Source organism: Cynocephalus volans, chromosome 6 (assembly GCF_027409185.1).
Source record: "Cynocephalus volans isolate mCynVol1 chromosome 6, mCynVol1.pri, whole genome shotgun sequence".
Taxonomy (NCBI): Eukaryota; Metazoa; Chordata; class Mammalia; order Dermoptera; family Cynocephalidae; genus Cynocephalus; species Cynocephalus volans.
In genome coordinates, this window is record NC_084465.1 from 156003229 (window position 1) to 156016156 (window position 12928).

The 12928-nt window shown below is 52.9% G+C and overlaps 1 protein-coding gene across 9 annotated transcripts in view; it reads left to right on the top strand.

Annotated features, from left to right (window-relative positions):
• SEMA4D (semaphorin 4D) overlaps positions 1 to 12928 on the top strand; it is a 125632-nt gene that overhangs the window by 49422 nt on the left and 63282 nt on the right. The window contains exon 2 of one of the 9 annotated variants that reach the window (XM_063100355.1): positions 4916 to 5037. The exons of 7 other annotated variants lie outside the window; for them this stretch is intronic. The gene's annotated coding sequence lies outside the window, so the exon portion shown is untranslated. Of the gene's footprint in view, positions 1 to 4915; positions 5038 to 11587; positions 11640 to 12928 lie in introns of those variants that run through there. One more of the 9 variants, XM_063100359.1, reaches the window with a different exon arrangement.

Here is a 12928-nt window from a genome sequence, read left to right on the forward strand (position 1 = left end):
TGAAACTCTTGCAGTCAGGACAGATGTCCCGGGCAGGCAGAAGCCCCTCATGAGGATGGGGTGGCCGAGCCAGACTGTGTCCTGAGTGCCCGTCCTCCCTGGTGACTGGGGACATGCTGGTCCGTGTGGGGTCAGGAGTACGGCCCCTAGGAAAGGTGAGGCCAGCTGGGTGGGTGGCAGGGGCTTGGCTTTTCCTTGTCACGTGTGTATATGGTCTTGTTTACCTATTTCTCACGGCTCACTAGGGTTGAATGAGAGTGTGTAGGCTTCCTTCTGACCTAGAGGTGACTGGAGCCCGGAGGACCAGTCGCCCTTCTGGAGAACCAGAGGAGAAACATGCTCGAGTGGACTTTATAGGGTTCACCCCAGAGTTCTGCACCCATGTGCTTTGAAGGCAACAGAGGTGCAGGACGATGTCTGAGGAGTCCTGCTGGTCTGTCCGTAGCTGGTCAGCGAGTATCCGAGAGGCTGAGGCTGTGATTCCAGGGGTTTGCTCCCTTGGCCTGGCGCTATCCCTGGTTCCTTTTCCTGGGCAGCCGATATGGACACTGGGCAGCTGGTATTGTTCCTACCCTCTCTTTATTGTTTGAGTTGCATTTATCTCTTGGGTTCCTCTGCTTTATACATGCTCTGTAAGAGAGGGGTGGTGGCTGTGGGCACTAGGCCTATACTTGCTCCCGTGACCCTGGTTTGCCCAAACCGGGCTGTCCAGGGGCCTGCGGCAGGCAGGGCAGAGCCAGGACAGCAGGGCTGGGTGGGGCGTGGGTGGAACCTGTGGGACTTGCTCTGCATAAAGCCAGGGTGTGACTGCTGTTCAGGATCTTTGTTGACACACTGACTGGGTGGCCTCATGGTCGCTGGGTTCTATAAATCAAGGTGTTCACCAGGCACCGTGTCCAGTGTGGCCCACGTGTTTGAGAGTCAGAGAAGTGGGTATTATGCTTGGGGCCGGGGGAAGGGAGAGGGCCAGAAACAGTCCAGAACTCTGCAGTGTCTGCTTGAAAGGCTGCTGGTGCTTGGGAGCCTCACGGAAGAAAATGCTGGGGGCTGTAGAGAGGAGTCCTCAGATGAGAATTTACATAGGAATGGGGCTGTGAATGGGGGCTTGTAATCCTTCCAAAATTGGGGTAAAATTTGCATCTGAATGACTCATCAAGTCAAGATTCCCATGGAATGTGCTGGTTTCCTCCTTATTTTCCAGATCCTGTTAACAGTATTTGCATTTTAATTCAACCAGCAGCATTCTTAAAATTAATATTACCTCTGTCTGCCTTTATTGCAACTTTTCTTTGGATTTCTGTCCTCGACAGGCCGCAGAGGGTGGGCCATGGTGCTCTCCTTGTCACAACTGCCTGTCCTGTGCGGGGCCCAGGTGGACCCTGAGCTGTCAGGCCACCCAACTCAGCCCTCAGAGACATAGATAGGTTTGTTTTGGGCTTCTCAGTATTAAAAAATATATATTAATTACTTTCCAGCATTGGGAGACTTCACCTAAAAATCCATTGTTTTTTCTAGAAAAAAAAATTGTGGGACACATTCTCGCAAGCAAGAAGGTACAGCTGCCCCTTTGGACAAGGCCAGAGCTCTATGTTGGCCTTGTCCTAGCTGGCCTGCCTGCCTGCCCTCCTCCTCTGACTGGGCCCTGGAGGCTTCATTCAAGGTTCATGGCTATACCATGCCAGGGGACTGCAGGAGGATGAATAATAGTTTCCAAAGACATCCACATCCTCATCCCTGGAACCTGTGAATATGGGACCTGATATGGTAGAGGGACTTAGCAGATGTGATGAAAGTAAGAACCTTGAGATGGAGAGATTATCCTGGCTTATACAGGGGTGGGGGTGGGGGATCCTAAGTGTAATCGCAAGCTTCCTTACGAGAGAGAGGCAGGAGGGCAGAGAGGAGAGAAGATGCTGCACTGCTGGTGGAGGGGAGGGGAAACCCTCTTTGGTTCTGTTTCTAGGGCCTGCAAATTAAACTGACAAAACAGATTAATAGGAAAAAAGGCATATAGATTTAATATTTTTACATGCACAGGGCTTCACAGAAAAGAAGTGATAACCCAAAGAAGTGGTTAGACTCGGGGGCTTATATATCATTTAACACAGGATGATACAATGTGCAGAAGTGACCAGACAAAGGAAAATGTGTGTGTGCATGTACACGTGTGTGCCCACGGGGGTAAGCATGGGAGCTAATGAAAGAACAAGCCTGAGAAGAATCGTTACCATTTCTTCCGGTGGTACTGTTGACACTGTCCATATATGTGCTCCCTAGGTAAAGACCACACCAGGCACCTGCCCAGAGCCTGTGCCAGAAAGTCTCTTTCCCAGCAAGCATGAGGCCACAGGCAGGGCTTCTCTACTCCTTGACTTACAGGCTGGTACTTGCGTCCAGCCCCTGCCCTGGGGCTCCCTGTGGTTTTCATCACTTCTTACTTTAATTCAGAATACACGAACACACACCACGCACCATGCATACACATACCACATACACACCACACATGGTATATAAATATACAACACATACACACGTGCATAAACATTCCCAACATACCCCACACATGCCATGCACCACATACAGACCATACAGATATACACACACACCATACAGCACACACACTGCACAGCACACACACTGCACAGCACATACACCACACGTGTGCACGTATATACCCACCCCACTACACACCACACACTCTTACCACACAGGTGCATACCCACACCACTCACCCACACTATACCCCCCCACACCCCACATATACCTGTGTACACACACACCGTACAGGGGCATGCACACACACCCCACACACGTGCACACACACCGCACATATCACACACACCACACAGGTGCACACCCACATGTCACACACACTACAAAACACACACCACCACACACTACACGTGTACACACATCATATAGGTGCACATGTGCACACACACACATTTGTGTTCTAGCTGACCTCAGATCTCTTCTGGAAGTCAGTGTGGAGTTCATGGCCAGCAGATCTTGGTGGGGAAGTGAGTCTTAGCCTAGAAGGCAACTGGCATCCTCCTGCTGACATCTTTCCTTCTAGAAGTTTCCTAGAGCCTGGCTTGCCCCTGGACCATGACCCCTGACTCCCACTCCTCCGCTTGTTCCCCCACACACATGCTAGGGTAGGGGCAGTCATGGAGCCTGAACCCAGGTGGATTCGGGACGGTCCTGGCTGACACTGGGTGATCGGGTGGACTTTGTCACGTGTTACTGCTGCTCTGGGTTCAAGGTCTGACCGGTCATAAAACATAAACAGCTGGAGAGGACGTCAGAGCTGCAGTACCCATCACATGGTGCTCTGTGGTGGAAACTATTTGTCTGCCAGCATAGCCCTTCAGGAAGGTGTCCAAGCCCACCAAGTGTTTTGTGCTGTGATTTCTGCCCGCACCTGCATGAGGTCTCACACAACTCGTTCTGGTATCACATGTTACCTGCTGGAGGTGGGCAGTGTAGCTCTGGCTGGAGCTGCGTGGTGTGTCCTGGGTGGTGCAGAGCTGGGTGCGGTGAACTGGCATCCAGAACCTTTGAGAGATGCAATCCTGGCCCAGGGGCTGTGCTCTTGTGAGTGGTGGGAGAGGAGGACGCTCCATGTCTCTCCATCGTACCTGGACCCGGTGGTCTCTGATCTCTGTCATGGGGCCATGCCCACCCTGCATGAAGGTAGGCGCTGATTGCATCCATAAGAATGTCCATGGCCACACACAGGGACGTGATGAGGCCCCTACACAGAAAGGGTTCTATGAAACATCGTTTGGTGGCCAATCTGACCGGTCATGTCAATTAATAGCCCCAGCCCAGGACCTGTACCCTGGGAATCAGAAGGCAGTACTGTGAGACACTGGCTGTGCTGGCAGTGCTGGACAGAGTCACAGAAGCCCTGCTCTGCCTGTTAGAGAGGCTTCCCCACTAATAAGGCCCCTGTCTGTGCCTCAATGCTGCAGTGGCCCAGTGGCCACTTGTGGTCCCTGCGAGCCAGGACAAGTTGCCTGCAGCTCTACAGTCTTCAGTGAAACAGTCCGTTTCTGCAGCTGCATTCATGGGGGTTTGTGGTAGCCTCTGGAGGTCAGCTCTGGGGTCACTGCTGTGTCCACGCCCCAGGACAGGGATGGCACACTGCAGTGCTCAGGCCCTGCTGTGGACAGCGAGGTGTATGGTCCCTGTGAGGTTCTGGTCTTCATTCTGTTGCCCAGGATGTGCCAGGGCACTTGGCAAGCTACGGAGCTGGCTCTGCCAGCTTCCCAACCATGGCACATTACCCTGCAGTGCTCCCGTGTCCACATTGCAGCATTGGAAGGCTCCTTCAGGTTGCCCACATATATCTGGGGTTGCTGCCAGACAGTGTGCGAGATGGAGGACAGCTTTCTGGCTCTTGTGAATAGTGCTGCTGTGAACATGGGCCTATGGATGTCTCCTCGAGGCCCTGCATCCAGTTCTTTGTGGACACCCAGACGGGAGTTGCCGGACAACATGGTAATTCTGTGTTTAACTTTTTGAGGACCCTCCATCCGTTTTTCAAAGCAGCTACACCGTTTTGCATTCCCGCTGGCGATGTACAAGAGTTCCAGTTTCTCTACATACTCACCAGCACTTGTTGTTTCCTGTTTTTTTGGTAGTTGCCACCGTCATGTGTGGGTGGTGGTGGTTTTGTTTTTCAACTAGAGCCTCAGTGTGGACGCTTGCCTCAACTTCACATGGACATTAAACATCATTCTCCCATTGCACCAACTCCCTTTCTATCATTTGGGATCTGTAAGTCCCAGAGGGTGCTCCCCACTGTAGTGGTGACCAGAAGCCAGAAGTAGGGCACAGAGAGGGTGGTGGCTGGGGGTCTTGTTGCTCCTGTCGGGGAAGTGTGCTGACTGTGTCATCCGTGTTTCAGGGCTCTTCCTGTGGTGGTTGTGACCATCCTGGATGGCAGATCTCGGCTCTTGAGTTCCCTGGAGAGATCCTGTCCCAGCTTTCCAGTACACTAGCCCCAGAGCAGCGTAGAGGAGCCACCCTGTGAGCACTGGCCGCGCCTGAGCAGGCCACCTTTCGTTGGCTCTCAGTGCATTGGCACTGACACAGTGGAAGCATTTACAGAAAGCTTCTGTGCAGTTTGCATGTTTGTGCTTGTGTGAGGTTATTGAGCTGTGTGTCGTGGCCTGTAGACTGTTAGCGTTGTGGGAGCGGGGATGGTGGGGTTGTGTTGTTTGCCCACCATAAGTCCCAGCACTTGGCTCAGGCTGGCCCCAGGTGGGCTCAGTGGATGTAGTGGAGGGAGGGATAAGAGGGACATCGTGTAAGCACCGAGCCCCTGACTCAGCTCCTGTACTGGCCATTGGCCAGTGGCCCTGTGCCCTTTCCTCTGCTTTTACGGGCCCTAATGGTTCTTCATTTCTTCTGAGGCTCCTACTCCAGCCATTAAAAATGTAGTAATCCTGACCACAGGCACACCCAACACTGGAGAGGGCCTTTTGACTTGGCATTCTCCCAGAGATGGTGATCTCGTTGACAGCCAGGGCTGACTCATCTCAATGACTGCATATGTTAGAGAGTTAAATCCGTAAAGTGATCACCAAGTGAATGCAGGTGTCCCAGGCACTGGCCACAGTAGGCTGCTGCTTGGGAGTGCTCTCGGGCAGCAGCTCCTGCACCCTTGCCGTGGGCCTTGCTCCCTGGGGTGGCTGGGGGGGAGAGGCGGGCAGTGGCGTCAGCACTTGGGAAGGCAGAGCCATTCCCCAGGTGTGCGTGGCAGGCAGCAGGGGTGCCCCACCTGGCCCTGGCTTTTACAGGCTGGCTCTGTGTGATCCCAACCACTTGTTTAGCCCTCCATGGTCCTTTTACTCTTTCTGCATTGGAATATGCATCTGGATCTTCTTTCAGAGAATGTTTTGAGCACGGATTCAATAGTAGGTCATTCTGCATGAGTCAGTATTTGCGTAAGCGGCGCACCTGCAGGCAGGTGCTCTCCAGGTGAGCAGGTGCTGCCCTACGGGACAGGACATGAGAGTCAGAAGCCAAGACGAGAGCTGCCAGCAGGTGTGTAGACAAATTGGATCTTCTTAGGCACTGAGGATAGTCTCTTCCCCTCTGCCATTAGTTTCTTCAGGGAAAAGTCATTGTAGAAAAAGCAAAATGTCAAATTCGGGAGAGTCATTTTTTAAGGCTCCTGGGAGGGTTAGGCGCCACTGCAGTGTGAAGGCCGTGATTTGAGGATCTAGATAAAGGCTTAGTGGATGACCCAAGCCATTCCCTGGTAGTAAATTTTACTAACGTTATTTCTAATATTAGTACTTAAGGTTTATTGTGCAGAATGGTGTTGTAACCAATACAGGCACCTTTTGAGGCCAGCTCCATCTTACAGACAGAAATGGAGGGGCCGAGGGTTAAGGAGCCAGCCCAGGGCCACACAGTGGGTGAGGCTGGGCCCAGAGCTTGGACATGGGTGGCTGGACTGCAGTGCCCTGTCTAACTACTACTTTCTTGGGGGGAATAAATGGATGGGTCAGAACTAGTTGGAGCAGAGCAACACAGATGTAAAGGTAAACTGAGGCACAGACTTAAGGGAGATGAGGACAGCATAGATGAACCAGAGCTCATATTGGGGTTTTGAGAGAGAGGATCCCAGTCAGACTGAGGGCGGGGCTGTCATATGCCCCTAAGGACAGCAAGAATGTGCTCTGGGGAGATTCAGTGCCACCTTCCCCTTTGCTGTGGGGTGACCAAGATGATCAAAAGAGAATCTGGGGAAACTGCTATGGTTTGGAAACTACAAGATTGTTTCTTACAACTTTAACTGTATGCATTTTTCAGTATTGTTGTGAGAATTTTTACAACAGTATTCTTAGAACAATACTGAAAAATGCATACAGTAAAAAAATTAGAAGATACAGGAAAGTCCAAAAAAGATATGTTAAATGTCCCTGAAAGTCCACCTCCCAGAGCTAAGTGCTGCTGGCATTTTGGTGTCCCTCCTCCTGGAGGTCGCTCTGCTTCCTCCAGCTGGTGTCCCAGCCAACCTGACTGCAGAAACGGGAGCCGCTGCCCTGCCAGGATTAGGAGAGGCCACACAGGCAAGAGCTCGGAGCGGTGTGCTGGCTGGGCCCCTCCCTAGGTGTGAGCGCTCATGACTGGTTTTTGTACATGAATAAGCTTAAGTGCTGTTTTATCATCTCCTCTTTGCATTTAATAATATATTGTGTTCATTGTGCTTGTCGATAAACACTGACTTGCATGGTTTGTACTGCCTGCATAGTATGCTGTAATATGACTGTTTATTTACCACTTCCTGATAGGCACACATTTGGATGATAAATTTTTAGATAGGGTACTATGGAGATAAACATGCCTGGGCTAGCATCCTTTTGAACTTGTGGGTTTGCTGAGGCCAAGCAAATAAGCCTGCCCGACTCCCTCCCGACTCCCTCCTTGAAGACTGAGGGATGTCTAACCTGCCTGGCCAGCAGGGTCCACATCCCTCAGTGCAAGGGGGCAGAGAGGCAGGCTGTAGAGCAGGATGAGCTTTGCATTTTTGGTGTGGAGGAGAGACGGCTAGAGACCCAGGAGCAGGGTCAAGTCTTCATGTTTCTGACCTATAGGCTGGGAGAGTATTGCTAAAAACTTGCTTCTGATTATGCAATGTTGTGATGTATGTCCTGGCCTGCCTGTGGCAAAAATGTTTCTAGAACCTTCTGTCATCTGCAGATGCTTTCAATGTGATTTGCCATCCTGACCTTGTCAGCCAGACTTGTGACCGCGTCCACTGCTGAGCTGCTGGTCAGTGCTGGCCATGGGTCACGATAAAGCAGCACCTTTGGAAACCTTGATACAGGTTTATGGGTGCAGAGTTTTAATAAGATTTTATCATGATTTGAGTTTCTGAAGGCCCTGCTGAGACAGCTTGTCACTGAGCAGAAACCCGACAGGTACATTCTTCTGAGCATGTAATGGCCACTCTGATGTACTGTGTAGACTTCAGTTTGTGAGTTGTTTAATATCCTTCTTATGCTTTTTTTCAAAGTCAGCCCAAAAAACAAAAAACAAAAAAACGTGCAGCATGCAGTCTTGAATGCCTAATTAGCAATGTGCATTTATTTGGAAAAGCATGCTTCCCGGGCTTCTGGCAGAACAGCAGCATCTCCCAGAGGCAGGTACCCATCCCACGGAGATTCCGACACAGCTGACTCTGTTCTTTATAAAGTGTCCACTGGACTCCTGACTTGAAGTCAATTTGAGATTTTGATAAAGAAACTGCATGTAAATGAGCACAGTTCAGCCAAGGTGTGTTTAGTAACTTGATTCAGTCCATCTGGGTTCATGTCTGAGTAGGACGGGGAGCCGTAGCCTTCCAGACCTGAGTGGAGTCAGGGGCAGGGCTGGGGTCAGTTGCTGAGTGTTAGGCACTGGCCCACCACTTGTCACGGGTGTGGCTTCAGGAAATTTCCAAGCCATGGGAATCGCTCTTCTAAGCCATGGGGTGGCTCTTGGCAGGTGGGTGGTGGGAGAGCAGCTGGGCAGGGAGGACGGGAGAGCCTGGCCCACATAGGAACCACTTTCAGTCCAGTGTTGGGGGTGGGGCCCCATGGGTGACCGTCAACTTGGGCAAGGAGCTAGGGGGCCGTGCTTGGCTATCGGTGCTCTTGGATGCATTGCTCCACGGGCCTATGACCCAAGGCTGGGACTGAGTGTGGAAGGGGACCCCACCCTGAGGGGCCCATTCCATCTTCTACCCCTGCCCCTGCCCTGGGATTGGACATGAGCTTCTGCGCCTCTGGAGCCAGTCTCTGAGAGCCTGCTACTGACCAGAGGGTCTCTGGGGGCTGTGAGGGACCCAGAGGGACAGAGCCCGGGGAAGCACCACACTGGCTGCTGACTAGGGTGAGAAAAAGGAGGACGGACATTCTGCTCTTCCATGTCTTCTTTTCTGCTCTTCTGGGCAGCATTTCATCTTGGGGGCACCCCACACCCTGCACCTGGAGGTGAGTTGCCGGAGGGGCTGGAGCTGACCACACTGTGTGAACGTGGCAGGCTCTGTGTTTGTGCCTCAGTTTCCCCCGTCTGAGATGAAGGGGCTGGTTCTGAAGATCCGGCAAGTGAGTATCTGTGCAGTGCTGAGATTGTGCAAGCTCACAGTGGCAGAGATCCACCTTTGCTCTGCTGCCCGCCCAGCGCCCTCCTTGGTGGTGGGGGTGTGGCACTTGCTCTCAGCAGTTCTCAGGGGTCTGGCTCCATGTCCTCAGGCTCAGGTGTCCCCTGCAGTGATGGTGTTTGGACGACACTGAGTGTGGAGCCCAGAAGGAAGCCACATGGTCCGCAGTGTGTGCAGGTGGAGCTGGTGGCAGCCCGGGCGCCATCCTAAACTTGTGACCATTGCAATGTCAGAAAAAGCCTGCCCAGGAAGTTATGCAGTGTCTGGGCTACACCGGCTGATGCATGTCTAGACCACGTCCTTCCGTGATGGGTCAGCTATGGTCAGAGGGCCACAGTATGGCTTTGGTGATGCTCACAGGGCAAGAAAGGGCTGGCTGTGGTATCCAAGCTGGGGTCTCAGGTCAGCCCTCAGTGGGGACACTCCCTGACCTGTGTGCTCAACACACACCCACAGGGCAGGGCCCACCCTACAGAACTAGCTGGATCCTCCGCAGGTGGTCAACCACTCCATGGGTGGGACGAAGAGAGGGCACTCTGAAGCCAGGCAGGAGCTGGAGCAGGAAGCACCGCCTGTGAACACTTCTTGGGCAGAGGCCCCAGACCGTGCGGAGCTCGTGCAGGGCCAAGTCGTCGTCCTTGGGCAGGGACAGGGTGGCAGAGCCATCAGTCCAGCTGTAGGTGTGGCTGCCATTGTCGGGGGCGGTGGTGGTAGCATAGCTATCTAGGTGTTAGAATATTCTAGAACCTCTTCTAGATTTTTGAGTTAATTTGGGTTCCTGTGGATTGTGAGGCCGGTCTCTCCTGGCTTGAATTGAGGAGACAACTTCGCCTCATCCACACATCCTTCCTATCTCGTCCCTAGCGGCGAGTCCAGCTGGTCCCGGAAGGAAAACTTCCTCCTCCCCGGGCTCTGAAAGAGACAGAGCAATGGTCAGTCAGCCCCTCCGTGCAGTTTTTGGACCTGGAACATGACCGTGTGCATTGGTGTTGGGTGACAGTGACTCACAAGCTCTTTCCTGTGTGTGACCTGCCATGTCTCACACATTCTGAATCATCTTGAAGGTGACACAGCTCGGGGAAGAACCCTCACCCGTGGTGGAACCATGTGCCCACTGGAGGACAGTCACCGCTGCGAGACCTGCCGGCCGCAGACCCTTAGGCCTGGGGTCTTTGAAGTCGGCCTGACTGGACCCCATGATTAGGTGCCACCAGCTGGGGGTTCCAGGATAAAAGGGCGGGGCCGGGTTCTGGTTATCAGTGCAGTGGAATGTGGGCAGAGGCTCCAGGCAGATCCCTGGCACTGGAGCCACATGGTTGCTTCCTTCATGGGAGGACAGCAGAGGTCACTGCCCAGACCCCTTTGGGCTGTCTCGAGGGACATGGGGGTTGTGTTTTTCCAGTAAGTCCATCTTGCCCTGATCACACACCTTCCTGGAAAAGGTTTGTCCTCCCATCGTCAGTCGACCTTCTCACAGCATCTACAGCAGTGTGGGCTCAGACAGACTCGAGGGACTGTGTCGTTTTAGATTGTCGCCCTTCTGGTGATGCCCCAGAGAAGAGTTGAGGAGCTGCATTGCTTGGGCTGGAAGCATGTGGAAGATGAGAGAAGAAATATCAGTTCCCTTGAGCTGCGAGGAATGATGGGTCAGAGTGCATCGGATTAGGGGACTCGATAGAACTCATCAGATTAGAGGGAATCAAGCTGTGATCCAATGTTGGGTTTGCAGAATTCCACTAGAATGTCGTCTGGTTATTTGGAAACTAGAAATTGATTGAAATTCTGGCCACAAACATGGAAACAATTGGACAGTAAGTATCTTAGTGGCAAAAAGGAAATCCCACTGCTTCCCAGGTTGGGGGGTGGCCGAGGTCTTTCCTGAACATGGGTGCAGCCATCAGCGTCTGCTGTGTACCATCACAGCCAGGTGTGTGGTTGTCACGCCGTCTCATTTTGAGTGCTTTTGTGTTGCCAGTTCACCCACCCACAATGACCACTCGGTCCAGTGTTGGGTTGGTTTGGTTAAATATGGTCAAGAAGTAGGCGAGTCTCAAAATGATAAGTAATGCCACCTGTGAGTTGCTCCTCCTGACAGCGAGGGCTCAGGTGAAGCTCTTGTGGTCTTTGAAGGGAGGTAGGGGCAGTGACTCAGCTGAGGTCACACACATGCAGTGTCTGCACAAAATGGTAAGACAGCTAGAGTTGCAAGTCCACACTGACATGGGAGTGGGCAGCCCCCGATGGTGAAATGGGAACGTTGTTTTTTCCCTTCCAGGAGTGAGATGACAGAGTGAGATGAACCTGGTGCCTTCACGGAGCGTTTGCTGGGGCATGTGGATTCACCACGCTGGACCCACAGCTGGCAACTCCACCTCCTGGGGAGGGCGGATCACGAGGGAGAGAGCGTGTTGTGGACTCAGGCCCTTGCCAACTCCATTTTGGCTATGACCTGTGGTCAACCTGGCCTGACCTTGTAATTTTGGTGTATATTTTTAAGGGATCACTAAATATGAAAGCAAGGAAAGTGGCATTTTGTGGTTTTGAAACTTAAAAAGAAATCCCTGCTTGGGCCTAGGCCCATCCCAAGGCTCCTGGGCTTGTCCCCCTCTTGTGCCCACACTGCAGCCAAGAGAGGAGGCAGCTGGGCTGGGTCTGGGGACAGTGGGCCAGGAGGACCCCAGCCTGGAGAAGGGTCGGTGCCCTGGCAAAGCCACACGCACTCCCCTACAGACATGTGGAGGGAATCAGGAGCTCCTCTGGGCACAGGGCACTGCCCCATCGGCCCACAGCCCTGAACCCAGGGATCTGGAGAGTTCTGGCAGATTCTGTGATGCCTTCTCTGCCAGCAAATGGCGAGGAAGAAGGAGCCATTGTTTCTGAATTGCCTGTCCCTGCCGTGTCCCTGAAGAGGGAGGGTGGGCACTGCTGGCTCGGGTACATGGAGCATTGGTCAAGGCATGACTGGAGAGAAGCTGTGCTGTAGCACACATTGCCCAGATCCCGTAGAAAGTGTTTTCTGGCCCTCCTTGTGGTGCCGTGCCCCATCCTACTGCTTGTGTGATGGAAGTTCAGGGCCAAGATTTACTGAAAGCCCTGGGGTCACTGCAGGACCCAGGAGGGAGTCTCTGCTCTCAGAGTGGCTCCAGACCATTGTTGCACGTTTATGAGCCTGTTTTTCCTCCTCCTGGCAGTGCCATAAAACCCATCTCGGGGCTTTGAAAGATTCACTGCGGTGCTGGGGAGCAGGGGGAGGGAGGCAGCCAGTGTCCACATGGTTGAGATTACCCCCTTGTGGGGGCAGCTGGTTGTGGGCTTTCATTGCTCAAGTCCCTATCCCACACTGGGGGGATTAGTTCAGACGTCAAATACCAGGGTCGGTTACATGTACACCCCAGGGAGTTAACGAACGTGGGTGCGATGAGCACCTGCCTCCCATTTGTCAGTGCTATACTTCATGCAGTGTCCTGAGGTGACTCACAGCCTGACACTGGCAGAACTCAGCAGGGATGCCTGCTTATTTCTCGTGAATGGGCACTTCTCACCTTCATAGTCTGGTGGATGTTAGTTATTCTTTCTGCTTACATTTTCCCCCAAGACCATAAAGTCAAGGTCTCCATTTCCCTGAGGGCAGCTCTCTGGTCACCCTGATCTGCGAGCCAAGCCATAGCGGCCAGGGTTTCAGCAGGTGGACACTGGTGGAGGATGGGGACCTAGGCTGTGGAGGCAGCAAGGCCTGGGGACACAGGAAAAACAGGCAGTCTG